The following is a 16,404-nucleotide window of genomic DNA, read 5'->3' as shown; positions in this document are numbered from 1 at the left end:
ACTGAGATAATAACATCTATTTCTCTAGTAATGAGTTTGGATATTTTTCACATGTTTATTCAAAGTTATGGTTTATTTTTCTCCGAACTCCTTTTCCATATCCTCTGACCATTTTTTCTTCTACTGTATTTTCTTTCTCGTTGATCTGTAGTCTGGATTCTAAACCTTTGTCAGTTATGTTCATTGCAAATGTCTTCTCCAGGGTATAGTCTGTGTTTCTACTTTGGTTATAGTGTCTTTTCTTCTTATTATTATTTTTTGAGATGGAGTCTTGTTCTGTTGCCCAGGCTGGAGTGCAGTGGCGTGATCTCGGCTCACTGCAACCAGGTTCAAGTGATTCTCCTGCCTCAGCCTCCTGAGTAGCTGGGATAACAGGCGCGTGCCACCATGCCCAGCTAATTGTTTTGTATTTTTAGTAGAGTCGGGGTTTCACCGTGTTGGCCAGGATGGCCTCGATCTCTTGACCTCATGATCCACCCTCCTCAGCCTCCCAAAGTGCTGAAATTACAGGCATAAGCCACAGTGCCCGGCCCTATAGTGTCTTTTTAAATACAGATATTTTTATTTTAATGTCATTGAGTTTGTTAATATTGTCCTTCATAATTTGTGCAGTTTAAGACTAAGGTGGCCGGGTGCGGTGGCTCATGCCTGTAATCCCAGCACTTTGGGAGGCCGAGGCAGGCAAATCACAGGTCAGGAGATCGAGACCATCCTGGCTAACACAGCGAAACCCTGTCTCTACTAAAAATACAAAAAATTAGCAGGGCTTGGTAGTGGGCGCCTGTAGTCCCAGCACTCAGGAGGCTGAGGCAGGAGAATGGTGTGAACCCAGGAGGCGGAGCTTGCAGTGAGCTGAGATCACGCCACTGCACTCCAGCCTGGACGACAGAACGAGACTCTGTCCCAAGACAAAAAAAAAAAAAAAAGACTAAGGTAAAAATGCGTTATTCACCATAATGTCATACATATTTTCTTTAAATGTGTGAAGCTCTGTCTCTGTCACTTACCAAGTTTCTAATTAAGTAAGATGTACTTCTGGGGGTCGGAGAGAGGGAGGCTGCCTCTTTCTCTGTCCCAATAGTCTATGAGTTAATCCATGTGGCCAGGACCACGTGGTCTTTCTCAGGTCACCTTTATAACAAATCATTATATCTGGTGCAGCAAAACTCTCTTGGATGTTCTGAACCCTTTGCTCTTCTATATAAAGTTAAAATTGATTAAGTAATTTCTTGATTTTTAACTTTATGTGGAATAGCAAAGAGTTCAGAACATTCAGAAATTACTTAATGGGTACAATGTACATTATTTGAGTGATGAGGGATACACTAAAAATTCATACTCTAATGCTAGGCAATAGATCCATGTAACAAAATTGCACTTGTACTTCTTAAATTTACACAAATAAATTAAATTAAAACTAAAGTTAAAATCAACTTGACATATTCTATGCAGAGCCTTGACATAATTTTGGTCAAGCTTCCTTTGACTTTGTAGGTTAGTCTGGGAAAAGAGACATATTTATAATATTGTAACTGTCTATCTATACACAGGTTTATCACTCCACTTTCTTAGCTCTTTTTAATGGCCTTAATAAATTTTAATGTATTTTTCAGTAAAATCTTACATTTCTTTTGCTAAATTTACTCCTACAAAAATTATGTAGGTTTTGTTGTTTTGGTGTATTTGTTGCTGTTTTCAGTATACAGAAATGCAGTTGATATTTTGACTTTGCTTTTACATCTTATAATTTCTTATTAATTTTAATATTTTATCTTTAAATTACTTTGGTTATGTATGTAACTCATACTATTTTCTGTGATTGAGAGTTTTGTTCCTACCTTTTTTAATTCTCATAATATTTATTTCCTCGACCTTACTATTTTCCCCCCTGGCATTTCTTTTATGACATGCCTCATGGAGTCTTCATTTCCATTTTACCTGAAAACTAATATTCAGCCCATGTCTCACAGGAACTTCTGTGCAGATTTCTGTAGCTTTTTCTCTGACTAACTCCCTCCTATCCTGTACTCTGCCCTGAAAATTCCAGACACCTTGGCCCCAGCTGACTGTATCCTGTCTATTCAACTCAAGATTTCTGGGTTTGCTTCTCCTTCCTTGCACCATGGTCTAGAAATTGCCTCCAGGCAGAAGTCCAAGGTGATCATTGGGTTCACCTAATTTGTTTCTCTTTGATCATTGTTTGCAGTTCTGTGCTACCTATTGTCTATCTTTAAACAGTTGTTTTGTAAATTATTTCAGTTTTCTTGTTTGTTTTTATGGTGAAATGGCAAGTACTATAGCAATTACTCCTTTGGAAGGTGGAAGGAGAAATTCTAAACCATTTATATTTAATGTAATTGTCAGTATGGTTGGGATTAAGTCCACCATATTGCAATTTGGTTTATATTTATCCTATGTTTTTTACTCCTGCTTTCTTTTTTATTTATAAAGTGGTTTTCTATTCCATCTTATCTCTTTTAATTGGTTTTTAGGTATATCTCTCTCTTTTTAGTGATTTCTGTAGGTATTACAACAGGTATTCTTAATTTATACAAATCTACCATGAAGTAACATTTTAGCATCACTATGATGTAAAAGCCATAAATAGTGTGGTCCTTTTTATCCCTGATCATTCTTTGTGTTTCATTTTCATATATTTAACTGTATGTTATAACTCCCACCATATGCATTACCTATTACTTTTCCTCCAATGACTCAATTGTCTTTTATATATTTAAGACAAGTGAACAAAACATAGAGTCTTTCAAATTCAATCCTACGTTTATCATTTTTGGCATATTTTATTCCTTCTTGTTGAACTGAGATTCCATCTGGCAAAATGTCTCTTCAGCACGATATTTGTTTTTACATTTTTTTGTAGTGTGGACTATGACATCTCTCAGTTTGCATTTATCTGTTTTTTCTGACTTTGGAAGATAATTTCACTGGATATGAAATTCTAGGTTGAAAGTATTTTTCTTTCTTTCAGAACTTTAAAGATGTTATTGTTACTGCTTCCCCTGGCTTATATTGTTTTGGAAGCCAGCTATCATTCTTATAATTGTTCTGCTTTATGTGATGTGGCAACCTCCCTCTGTACTGATGACTTTTAAGATTTTCTCTCTTTCTTAGGTTTTCAGTATTTTGACTCTGATGACCCTCAGTGCATTGAATTCACTCTCTTGAACTCCACTGAACTTCCTAGATCTGTAGATTGATTTTCCATTTTATCAAACTGAAAAAAAAGCTTAGTAAATATTCATTCAAACACTTTATTGCCTCATTCTTATTTCCTCTCCTTCCATACTCTAATTTTATGCATATTAGACAGATTTCTTTAAACTACACATTACTGATGCTTTGTTCCATTTTTAATTCAATATTTTTTCTCTCTGCTTCATTTTGGAAAATTAGTACTGACTTGTCTTCAACTTCACTGGTACTGTCTCCTTCCATTTCTAATCTACTTTCAGCCTATTTAATTTTTTTGTTTTAATATCACATATTGTGCTTTTTACTCTAAAATTTCATTTGTTTGTCTTTTAGAATTTCCCTTTTGCTCTGAAATATTCCATCTCTTCAGCCATTATATACATATTTCAGTTTATAGCATTAAACATTTACAGGAGCTGTTTTAAAGTCCTTGCCTGCTAATTACAATGAATCAGACATCTTTCACCCTGCCTCTAGGTGCTGCTGTCTGGTGACTATTTGAAAACATCATACTATTTTATTTCAGGCATTGTATATTAAAGAGCACTAGAGACTGATATATTTTGTTCTGTGTTGACGTTTCAGGTCTTTCTGGTTTGCATCCCAGAGAGACCCTTCTCTCTGTCTGTGGTTAGGGTGAGGCCAACCCCTAGGGAGTCTCACAGGTCAGTTGCAGTTGATCTGGGCTGCAACTTCAGTCAGACTGATATAACTTGTGATTCGCCCAGCCCCTAACCTCCAAAGCTGGAGCATTTCTTCATCTTATCAACATTATCAACATTGTATCTGGAGGAGTTTGGGTGCGTGCCCACTGTTTGGGCATGGTGAGGCAGTGGGATAGTAACACAGTCTCCTGCTCACCAGCCTCTTCTCCTCCATCGCTTTCCTATCAAAACTCTGTGAAGGGGCCTATTATCCCAGCACTTTGGGAGGCTGAGGTGTGTGGATCACCTGAGGTCAGGAGTTCGAGACCAGCCTGACTAACATGGCGAAATGCCATCTCTACTAAAAATACAAGGCCGGGCGCAGTGGCTCACGCCTGTAATCCCAGCACTTTGGGAGGCTGAGGTGGGTGGATCACGAAGTCAGGAGATCGAGACCATCTTGGCTAACACGGTGAAACCCCATCTCTACTAAAACTGCAAAAAATTAGCCGGGCATGGTGGCGGATGCCTGTAATCCCAGCACTTTGGGAGGCTGAGGCGGGTGGATCACGAGGTCAGGAGATCAAGACCATCCTGGCTAACACGGTGAAACCCCGTCTCTACTAAAACTACAAAAAATTAGCCTGGCATGGCGGCGGACGCCTGTAATCCCAGCTACTCGGGAGGCTGAGGCAGGAGAATCACTTGAACCTGGGAGGTGGAGGTTGTGGTGAGCCGAGATTGCACCACTGCACTCCAGCCTGGGTGACAGAGCAAGGCTCCTTCCCACTGTCCCACCAAAAAAAAAAAAAACCCTCTGAAGGAAGAGGCATGGGGGACACATGAAGGTAACTGGTGGGTCAGTAGACCTCTACTTGAATTCAGGGTTCTTCCAAACTCCACTCCATCTTGCCAGCCCACACTGACATCCAGAACAGAGCTAATATTTCCTTATTCTTTCAGAGTCTCTCAGTTTATGGGACCCCATCCTTGCTCAGGCCAGGCACGTGCCTCTGGTACATGAAAGCCCATATCTGTCCATCTATACTTCTATGAAGGACTTATCTCTTTCTGGAAATCACTTAATAAAGATTTCATCCACCGCTCTTCACTCTTCTCGTAAAGAAGCACCAAATTGGTTTGTTCAGGCTCTTCATGGTGTTATCCTGGGAGTTAAGGTTTTCACAACTTCCTATATCATAACCACAAGTGGAGATCCCTGGCACACTGGGTTTTTAATGACTGATTTGGTTCTTTTCATGGCGATCAGCGTATTCACTGTTCTCTTTTTTCATTCCGAGTTGGTCTGATGTTTATGTTTTGGGAACATTATTCGTGTTTGTCTATACTTAGACATTTATTGACAGGAAGTTGATCTTTAAAAGGAGTCCATTATTATTGCTTTTTCTTCTATTAAATCTTTACTTTAGTCACTTTTAGTCAAAATTTTTCTTTTCTTCTTTTCTAAAATATGTACTCAAGTCTTAAATTTCCCTCCGAGCACTAATTTAGCACCATTCCACCAAGTTTGATGTGCTATATCCTAATAACCAAAGTATTGGTTTAATTTCTTTTTGGTATTTTTCACTCAAAGATTATTTGGAAATGTATGGTTCAAGTTCTAAGAGTTGGGGTTTTCTAGTTCTCTTTTAATTGATTCCTAGATGAATTACATTGCATTCAGATAAGTTACACTTATTTCAATCTTTGGAAATTTTGGTGTTGGGAGGGTTTGCCATGGCCCAGCTTTAGGAAAAAATGTGGACCATGTTGTTGATGAATGCAGTATTATACTTGCTTTCCATTTTGGTCTGATATACCTTTTTTTTTTTACTTTTTGAGCTTTCAGTATTTATATGTGTTTAAATGTGTCTCTGACAAATATTCCACTAGACATTTTTATCTAGAATTTCAGCTTCTCTATCTTGAACTTGTGAGTTTCATCTATTTGCATTTATTTTGATTATTCATACAGTTGGGTTTATTTTTTCTATATTTTGGACTTCCTTTTTGTCTTGCCTCTGCTACTTCAATATTTTTGTTTAATACAAGTTTTTGAAATCTACTACACTCCCACTGTTTTTGAAATTAGAGGCTTTACTTAACCTACACATGTTACCAAGTTTAAAATTTTTCAGTATTTTTATCCTCATGCTTAACAGTACAAAGACTTTACAATGGCTTAATCCTATTTCCCTTTACAAATATTTTGTTAATTTCCCTGTGTTTCAGTCCCTCACATTTTTTAATCTCAGAAATTAGTTATTAAAAATCTTTTACACAGCCAATATTTGTTTAGAGTTATTCACACAAACATTAATTTATGTCATTAATTATCTTTGCATCAATTTCTTAAAGGTTATTACTCCAAGGTTAAAAAGTATCCCCTATTCTTTCTACTTTCTATTTTTGGATGTACTATGCTATACATGTCAAACTCTATCATTTCAACTTCACTTTTGTATATTCCTCAACTTTCTCTTTAGGTGCTCCATATAAAATTTCCTCAGATTTAGACTCCATTTCCATAATTCTTTCCTCACCTACACCAAACCCATTTCTTTTTTCTTTTTGACACGGAGTCTCGCTCTGTGATCTTGGCTCACTGCAACCTCTGCTTCCTGGATTCAAGCGCCTCCCCTGCCTCAGCCTCCCAAGTAGCTGGGATATAGGCACGCACCACCATGCCCAGCTAATTTTTGCATTTTTAGTAGAGATGGGGTTTCTTCATATTGGCCAGGCTGGTCTCGAACTCCTGACCTCATGATCCGCCCATCTCAGCCTCCTAAAGTGCTGGGATTACAGGCATGAGCCACCATGCCTGGCTCACCAAACCCAATACTTAGTATATCATCCTTCAAGTTTTAATTTTATTAACTATACGTATTATTTGTAAAATGCTTCCTTGTTTTGTTTCTGTTTTTCTAAATCTCTCTGGTGTTTTTTAAGTCATATCTTGGGGTGTTTTTTGTGTGTGTTTTTAGTGCTTTCCTTTTATGTATCTTAAGTGTACACGTTTTACACTTTGTTTCCAAAAATTCTGTTATTTTAACTTCTCAGTGGTCAGATCTGCCTTTTGTTGTTTGGGATGACTCCTGTTCCTGTTGTGAGTTGTTCCTGAAGTGTGTTGTGGTTTTGGAGAGTGGCCTCATGTTTGTGGACACTTACCTGGTAGAAACCATGCAGCAGCCATGAAGGAAAGGGTGATTCTACAGAGCTTATTTAGACCAGCGGTCCCCAGTCCACAGGCCAAAGACCAGTACCCATCCACGCCATGTTAGTTACTGCATGGCACAGCAGGAGTTGAGCAGCACACGAGCTCACATCACCACCTGAGCTCTCCCTCCTGTCAGATCAAAGGCGGCCTTAGAGTCTCATAAGAGTGCAAACCCTCTGTGAACTGCACATGTGAGGGATCTGGGTTGTGTGCCCCTTAAGAGAATCTAATGCCTGATGATCTGAGGTGGAACAGTTCCATCCCGAAACCATCCCCCAGCTCCATACCCCCATGCCAGAAAGATTGGGGAGCACTGATTTAGTCTGTGTCTAACAAGCTTCCTTAGGTACTAACAGTCAAGGCTTACCTCATGTTAATTGCTTCACTTGGAGTTTCCTAAACCAGATAATAAATGTAACGTCAAGCCCCAGTCTAGGCGATTTAATGAATCATACCATGAATGATCACAAGACTCATGTTTTCTGCATTTTCCTGGGGTCTTACTTGAGACTGTCCTGTGTTCCACTATGTTGGAAGATGGATTTTTTTTTTCTGGTGCATTTTACTGAATGTGCATTTTCTCAAGCTCCCAGTAATTATATGTGAGCCACTTTTACATCTCCCTTCCTTGCATGGACTCAAAGATTTATCTTTTCATTTTTTTAAAAAGTATTTTAGGCTATGTGTGGTGGCTCACGCCTGTAATCCCAGCACTTTGGGATGCCAAGGTGGGTGAATCACTTGAGGTCAGGAGTTCGAGACCAGCCTGGCCAACATGGTGAAACTCTGCTTCTACTAAAAATATAAAAATTAGCAGGACATGGTGGTGGACACCTGTAATCCCAACTACTCAGGAGGCTTGAGGCAGGAGGTTGGCTTTAACCCAGAAGGCAGAGTTTGCAGTGAGCCAAGATTGCACCATTCACTTCAGCCTGGGTGACAGAGCAAGGCTCTGTCTAAAAAAAAAAAATCTCATTTATAAGGTGGGAAAAAAAGCCCCCTAAGGAAACATTGGCTTCAGTGTTATAAAACTATGTTTGTTTTGGGTTTTCTTAAAATTTGTTGCCTTTATTTCACAAAAACTCAGCTGTGCATACGAAGAATTTCTGTTATATTTTACCCTATATATCCATGATTGTTATTTAAGAAGATATATTTTCTTTACTTTTTTTCTTTTTTTTTTTTTTTTTTTGAGATACAGTCTCACTCTGTTGTCCAGGCTGGAGGGCAGTGGCATGATCCCAGGCTTGAGTGATCATTCCACCTCTGCCTCCCAAGTAGCTGGGACTACAGGTGCACACCACCACACCCGACTACTTTATGTATTTTTTGTAGGGACAGGGTTTCACCATGTTGCCAAGGCTGGTCTCAAACTCTTGGGCTCAAACAATCCACCCACCTCAACCTCCCAAAGTGCTAGGATTACAAGCATGAGCCATGGTGTCTGGTGAGAACATATATTTTCAAATCATCTAGTTTATGCATTTGAGAATCACTGAAACTACTAAGTGGATGAAGTAACGTATCCCTTTTCTGACAAAGCTGATACGGTTAAAATACTTGTGCTTATTTTCACCATCAGGATTTCACCGACCCTGATGCCATCTCCTGATGGCAAGTCAATTGCTGTTTTCATGATAGTGCTGTGACTTTTAAAACAAATTTCAGTGTCCTTGCTACTTACCACCATGTCCATTGTGGCACTGGTACTTGATACCTGTTTACAGGATTGTATTTGTTTAATGTGTGTATATTTAATTTGCTTGCTGATAGACTATGGATAATTGGCGACATAGGACCATGTCTGGGCCACCTCGGTCTGATCCATGTTGCCTAGCACAGTCCAAGGCACATAATATTTGGCCAATAACAAGTTGGTCAAATTCCAAAGACTTCGTGAAAGTTATCAGAATCAAATGGAGTCACTAATGCTATGAAAACGGCGAAAAATAGAGCAAAGGAGTCCAGGGACACTTGTATGCCTAATAATGAAAGATGCTCTACAAAACCCACAACCTTGCACAAAAGTTACTTTCTTTCTTTTTCTTTTTTTGAGATGGAGTTTCACTCTTGCTGCCCAGGCTGAAGCACAATGGCGCAATCTTGGCTTACTGCAACCTCCATCTCCCAAGTTCAAGCAGTTCTCCTGCCTCAGCCTTTCAAGTAGCTGGAAATATAGGCATGTGCCACCACCCCCTGCTAATTTTGTATTTTTAGTAGAGACAGGGTTTCTCCATGTTGGTCAGGCTGGTCTTGAACTCCCAACCTCAGGTGTTCTGCTTGCCTCGGCCTCCCAAAGTGCTGGGGTTACAGGCGTGAGCCAACAAAATTTACTTTCACAAAGACATCTGCCCAGCAACTGCCTGTCCAAACTTGGACTGCTGTCACCCTTGCTATTGATCCTTATAATCAAGGACAATGATCTCAAAACAATTATGTAATCCTCCTCACTGTTTACCTGTAAAAACCCTTTGTTCTCTTTTACCTCCGTGAATATGCACAGTGTTTACGGTGGCACTTTTACATTGCAATGCTCCGTTCTCAAATAAACATCTTTTCTTTTAGAGGGCCTCTCTGTTATTTCGGTTGACAACCTTTTGCCTCAACTCTAAACTGAATCTAAATGATTTTAAGCAATTTTCCCGAGGCCATACTTTTAGTGAAAATTGAGAATAGGATTTGATCATATTTTTCTCATATCTAAAGTCAGTGTAATATTCACCTACCCAAGGTTATTGTGAGAATTACAGATTCTACATGGGATGCAGCCAGTATAGCAGAGGACACACAGTGGATGCTCCAGAAATGCTGGTTTCCATTCCATTCACATATATGGTCTCCGTTTCACCTTGTCATATTGGTGTGTGTGTGATACATGTGGAGGATATGGCTATGTCATATTGATGTGTGTATAATACATGTGGAGGATATACCTATGGGCAGAAATTGTGAGGCACAGGAAACCCAAGGGAGCTTGCTACAGTGGAAATGTCAGTACATAAGCCTCCTGTGGCTGAATTTCCCAGAACGCTGGAAATGGAGACCACAGTGGGAGAGGGTCTTGTGGGAGCAGCAGTGTGGGGATCCCTAGACCCCCAAGTCAGCTGCCGCTCTAGACCTTGAGCTGACTGGTGCCTGATCTCTCCGGGGTTGACCTCAGCCCCACAGGGGTGTGCGGGGTATGCAGGGAAGCAGGCTGCAGGGCTCTGGCCAGCATGCCCAACAGCAGTGCTCTGAGGCCCACTGGTGGACATTCCCCACTGCTCCTGTGCACTTAGGGTGAGGTCAGGACTGGAGACAGAAAGTTGGGAATTATATTCTGGGTGTCACAGAGGAAGCTCTGGACAATTGATGACAATGAGTAAGAAGTAAGGACCAGGCCGTGCGCAGTGGCTCATGTCTGCAATCCCAGCACTTTGGGAGGCCAAGGCGGGCGGATCACAAGATCAGGAGATCGAGACCATCCTGGCTAACATGGTGAAACCCCGTCTCTACTAAAAATACAAAAATTCGCCGGACGTGGTGGCGGGTGCCTGTGGTCCCAGCTACTCGGGAGGCTGAGGCGGGAGAATGGCATGAACCCGGGAGGCAGAGCTTGCAGTGAGCCAAGATTGCACCACTGCACTACAGCCTGGGGGACAGAGCGAGACTCCATCTCAAAAAAAAAAAAAAAAAAAAAAAAAAAGAAGTAAGGGCCAGCAGCGTCGAAACATGTGAAATATTAACATTTGGAAAGAGAAATCGAAGAAGGAGAAAAAACGGCTGATCAGAGAGACTGGAGACCAACCGCACTAGTGCAATTCCACAGGCGTCAACAAGGAGTGGTTCAGAAGCAAGAGTCACCGGGGTGGCACCAGCAGGGCAAGGGGAGATCTTCCAAAGTCTCCCGAAATCTCCTTGAGAGACACGGAGGGAAAGCTTCAGTGGTGCTGGCGCATAGGGTTGGTCTTGCCAGAGCAGATGCCCACTTTGCTCTCTGGGCAGCCTCCTTACTCCACCTTCCCTGAGTTCTCCAGCAGCCTCTGGAGGGGATGCATTGGACAGAACCAGAGCTGAGGGTGGGTCCTTCGATGGCTCCAGCAGCAACTGATAGAAAGTGATAGAGATGGGGGCTGCAGTCCTCACCACACTGCCAAGAACCTTAGAGTTGGGGAAGGGACACAGAGGCAGCGGGGGAGGTTTGTCATGGGAGATGCTAATACAGGCAAGTAATTGTTCTTAGGAGAGAGAAAGGGGAAAAGAAGAAGTAAGGGAGGTAGTTACATGCTTAATTTCTTTGCCTTTTGTTACTTACTATGTATTTAACTTGCTGGTACATTTTCCTTTAAAAGGATTCTGGAAGCATACCCTGCCAAATTAGAACGTGCTCTTCAGATCATCACATCCTTATTGGTGCTCACTGACCAAATGCCTTCAAAGCAATGCATTGAGTAGGCAACCTGATGTGCTCTCCCTTTCTCTCTACCATTCTCTTCGACTCTCTCTGTCTCTCTCTCTCTTTCATATGTATCTATGTCTGTGCCAACATGAGTGGAATTATATTATACCCTGTCAACAACCTGCTTCGTTCACTTAGCTATACATCTTATTAATTTTACAAATCAGCCTTTAGCTCTTTCTCCATTTCTAACTCTTTTGTAGCATTTCATTGATTGGATTTGTGATTATTAATGTAACCACTCTGTCTTAATGATGATTTGTTTTCATGTTTTTGCAATTACAAATAACGCTGTGAAGAAAACTAATTGTACGTGCATGCATACATGTCTCATGAACACGGGTTGGCTCTTCTTTGACCCAGATTCCTACAATGCAAGTACTGGATCAGAGTCTATGGATTTTGTAATCAGTTGATTAACAAGCTACCCTTTTAAAGGCCTTTCCAATGCATGCCCCCACCAAAATGCAGACAGTGCCTCCTCCCCAGCATTTCACATGATGGTTTTTTATGCTTTTTCCCTAATATGAGAGGCAAAAAATCTTGTTTTAGTTCATATTTGATATTCTTTTAATGTGTTTAGTGGCCATTTTAATAATGTTCAGTCAATCAGCCATCCATATTCTTTGACTACATTCTACTGGGTTGTCTTTTTGTTATTGATGTGTGTGAATGCTTTCTAAATTCTGAATATTAAACTTCTGCCTGTTTCTGTTGAAATATTTTTGTCATTCTGCCAGATGTCCATTAACTTTGTGTACTGTGTTACTTATCATGGGGAATTTGTCAGTCTTTCTCCATATGGTTTCTAATTCATTCATATCACTATGCTTTCTCCTGCCTCAGATTATAGTGATATTTGTTAGGTTTAAATCTTTAATAAAACTGAAATTTATTAACATATATTATAAGTTATGATCCATTGACATTTCTTTTAGCAAATGGGTAGTCAAATATTCCAAAATCACTTATTAGATAGATCTTTAGTCCTCATTAACTTGAAAAGCCACTTTTACTGTCTATGAATTTAATCTGATTATGTGCAAATCCCCTGATGTATCCATTTGTTTCCAGATCGCCTTTTCTCTTCCGTTATGTATTGATATCACACTAATATCACATTGTGTTTATTGTTCCACCTTATGGCACATCAAATAGGGCAAACCTACATCCACAGTCATGCCCACAGTGCATTTTTTCAAAATTGTACTGGCTATTTCCATACATTTATTGGCCATACAAACTTGAGAATCAGATCATCAGTTTCCCTATTAAAACCAATAGGAATTTGTGGGAGATACCGATGGGATGCATGAGTTGTCGGAGAGAAATGACACCCTTTCATCATTAAGTCTTTCCCGGGATGCCAAACATTTAGAAGCCTCTCCGAAACCACTTTCCTTTTCTTCCAGGACACAGAGGAAGTGATATTTTTCATCTTCCTTCACTCTGGGTGTGATGATGTGACTAACTTCCAGATGATGAAACGTGGGCAGAAATGATGCTCGTGGCCTCCAGGTCTGGCCCATAGGAATCATCTGCACTGTCTCTCAATCTCCTTTGGTTGCCTTCCACATGCAAGCAGAGACCTCACAGGGAAACCTGAGGCCACCGAGGGTTCAAGAAACACAAGCTGGAAGGAGTCCGGGTCCCTGAATAGCCACGTGGAAGGTCACATCTCAGAAGTCCACGCTGAACATCAGCTCATTCGTGTGAGCTGAAATGGACGTACATTTTGCTAAGCCACTGAAAGTTTTTGAGTGTTGGCTGGAGTGTTGATCTACTCTGATCAACAATGAATGTCTCTTCAGCTACTCAGGCCAACTTTTACTTTTCCAGTAGGTAAGAATTGTCCAGAGTTCTTTTGTATTATTATTTTGGCCCGGAATGGAATCTTTTTTTTTCTATTACATTTTCTATTTGATTGTTGCTGGTTACAGAAAAGCTATTGATTTTCACAGGTTGATATATTCAGCTTCAGGTTGGTGAACTCTCACGGTCGGTTCCAGCAATTTATCAGTTTGTGCTTTTGCATTTTTATGGGAAAGAATATTCTCATATATGTACTGTCATATCGCTCGAGTTACTTTTTTCATTTTTACATTGGTTAGAACCTTTAGCACAATATTAAATGGTGATATATGGTGGACATCCTTGCTGAGCTAATTTGAGAAAACATCACTAATGTTTCACTGTTAAGTATGATGCCTGATTCAGTTTTCTGGTAAATACTTTTTATCGAGATAAGAGCGTTTGATTACTGTCTTTGTTTTCTAAGTGGTTTTTTATCAGGAATGAGCATTGACTTTTATCAAATGCTTCTTCAGCATCTAGTGAGATAATTAAAGTTTTTCCTTTATTCTCTTAATGTAATGCCCCATTGATAGGTTTTCTGAATCATTCTCACATTCCTCTGATTAACCCTGTATGGTGGTGATGTCTTATTCTTTTAAGATCTTGTTGATCTTAATATTAAATGTTATTTAGGATTTATCTGTTTAAAGTAGATTTGAATATACATTTTTTTCTGTGCTTGCTTGTTCAGCTGTGACGTCATAATTATATCAGTTATTGAAATGAGATGGGTATCTCTCTCTCCCGTTCTCTGAGAGTTTATGGAACTATGAGTTATAAAATTTATGTGGACATTTTCTGATGTAAATGGCCCCTTTAGCTATTACTGTTATATATTTTATTTATATTATATAAAAATGTATAAAGTTATAGATTTCATTACTTAAATATTTACTTATTTATTTATTGAGACAGAGTCTTGCTCTGTTGCCCAGACTGGAGTGCAGTGGTGCAATCTTGGCTCACTGCAACCTCCACCTCCTGGGTTCAAGTGGTTCTCCTGACTCAGCCTCCTAAGTAGGTGGGACTACAGGCATGCACCACCATCCCCGGCTAATTTTTGTATTTTTAGTAGAGGCGGGGTTTCATCATGTTGGCTAGGCTGGTCTCGAACTCCTGACCTCAAATGATCCACCCACTTTGGCCTCCCAAAGTGCTGGGATTACATAATAAGTAGTTTTAAAAACTACAAGTTCTACAGGGTGTTTTTTTTTTTAAGAATCCCTTTGCAGCAATATTTTCTTCATTTGCTTCCTAGAAACAATAACTTAATCTATTTTAGCAATGTCTTTTGAGATGTCATATATCTAAGAAACGCTCTTTTACTGCAATTTTTAATTTGTCACCATTAGATATTAATAGTCATCCTACCAGAGAAGTTGGGGATTTGATTTTCTTACAATCATTCTAAAACCCACATGCACACTTTCCCTCCAACCAAACCCTTTACTGCATGCATAGAATAATCCCAAGATTGGTTTAGGGTTGATATTGACATAACATTCATATAATTTTGACGATGTAAACATATACGAGCCATGCACAAAAAGTCATTTACTGTATTATAATATTTATAAAAACGTTTTCTGAAGTTAATAACTATTTCATGCTTCATGCCTAAAAAAATGTGTGCCAAGTTCACCACCAGCTCTGGCACCTGCCCCCTACTCTACCACCACCTCCATACATTTCCGTTATGTGAGGCTCTGGCTATGGAATTATACATATGAGTAAATATATGGCTCAGAAGGTGGCCACTTGATAAATTATGACAAAGTAAACATCCCTATATCCATGTGGTATGACCACCCACACCCAAAGCCAAGAAACAGAGCATTCCCAGTGTTCAAAAAAATCTCTCATTCTCTCAGTCCATGAATACCCTTCCTCACCTAACCTAACCAATATCTTGACTTCTAACACAATAAATTGATTTGCCTGTTTATAAAACACACACGCTCAAAATAATGTGCGTGAAAGCAAGTCATATTATTCCATGTAACTGCAGCTTATTATTATATATTGCTCTAATGTACCATTGTTTAAGTTTCCCATAATGCAGTAATCCATTTTACCGCTGATCAGCACTTGGGACATTTCCAGTTGTTGACTCGAAAAAATAATGCTGTTATGAATCTATTATGCATGCTTTTTGTGATTATATGTGTACGCGTTTCTTTGGGGTCATATACCTATGAGTGTAATCACTAAATTCTCACCATTCCTATAACAGAGCTCCAATTTCTCTGTATCCTCACCAACATTTGGTACTTCCTAGCTTTTTAAATTGTAGCTATTCTGCTAGGTGTAGACAAGTTTGCCTTGTGGTCTTGGTTTATATTGTCCTGATAAGTAATGAATTGGTCATTGGTTTTTGTGTTTATGGGTTCTTTGGAAATTTGCTCTCTGATTTGTATCTGAGGAGTGTATTTTCTTGTCTTATTGATATAATTTTTATGAACTTAAGTTCTTAATTTCAATTGCGTCTAATTTTCTGTTTTACAAATTTTTTATTAATGATCTTTGCATCTTATTTAAGAAATCTCTGCCTCTTCCAGGGTCTGGATATTAGATAGCAAATATTTTCCTTCCACTCATGGAATGGCCTTTTTAGTCTACTGAAAAAGAGAAGTTCTAATAGTGCCAAGTCATCTAATAAATTAGTCCTTTCCATTACAGTTAGTGCTGCTGAGTCTAGATTAAGAAATCTTTCTGGTACTGAAGTTCACTTAAAATTTGCCTCTGATAAATTCCATACATTCTAATAATCTATTGTGCATCTGGACTTATTTTTTAATATGATGTGATAAAAGGGATTAACTTTTTTTCACTATGGGAATCCAATGACCAAATATCATTCATTTAAAAGGTGTTCTAGTCATACTGTAATACAATTGCCTTTTTTTTTTTTTTTTTTTTTTAGAAATCAGACCATCCAGAACATTGTTAGGTCTGGGTTAAAGTGCAGGTGAGGGCTTTCAAAGCATAGATATAAATATTTACATATTGTAAATCAAGGGAACAAATTATTACCTAAA

The sequence above is a fragment of the Pongo abelii genome, chromosome 23, assembly GCF_028885655.2.
Source record: "Pongo abelii isolate AG06213 chromosome 23, NHGRI_mPonAbe1-v2.0_pri, whole genome shotgun sequence".
NCBI lineage: Eukaryota > Metazoa > Chordata > Mammalia > Primates > Hominidae > Pongo > Pongo abelii.
This window is presented reverse-complemented; position numbering follows the sequence as displayed.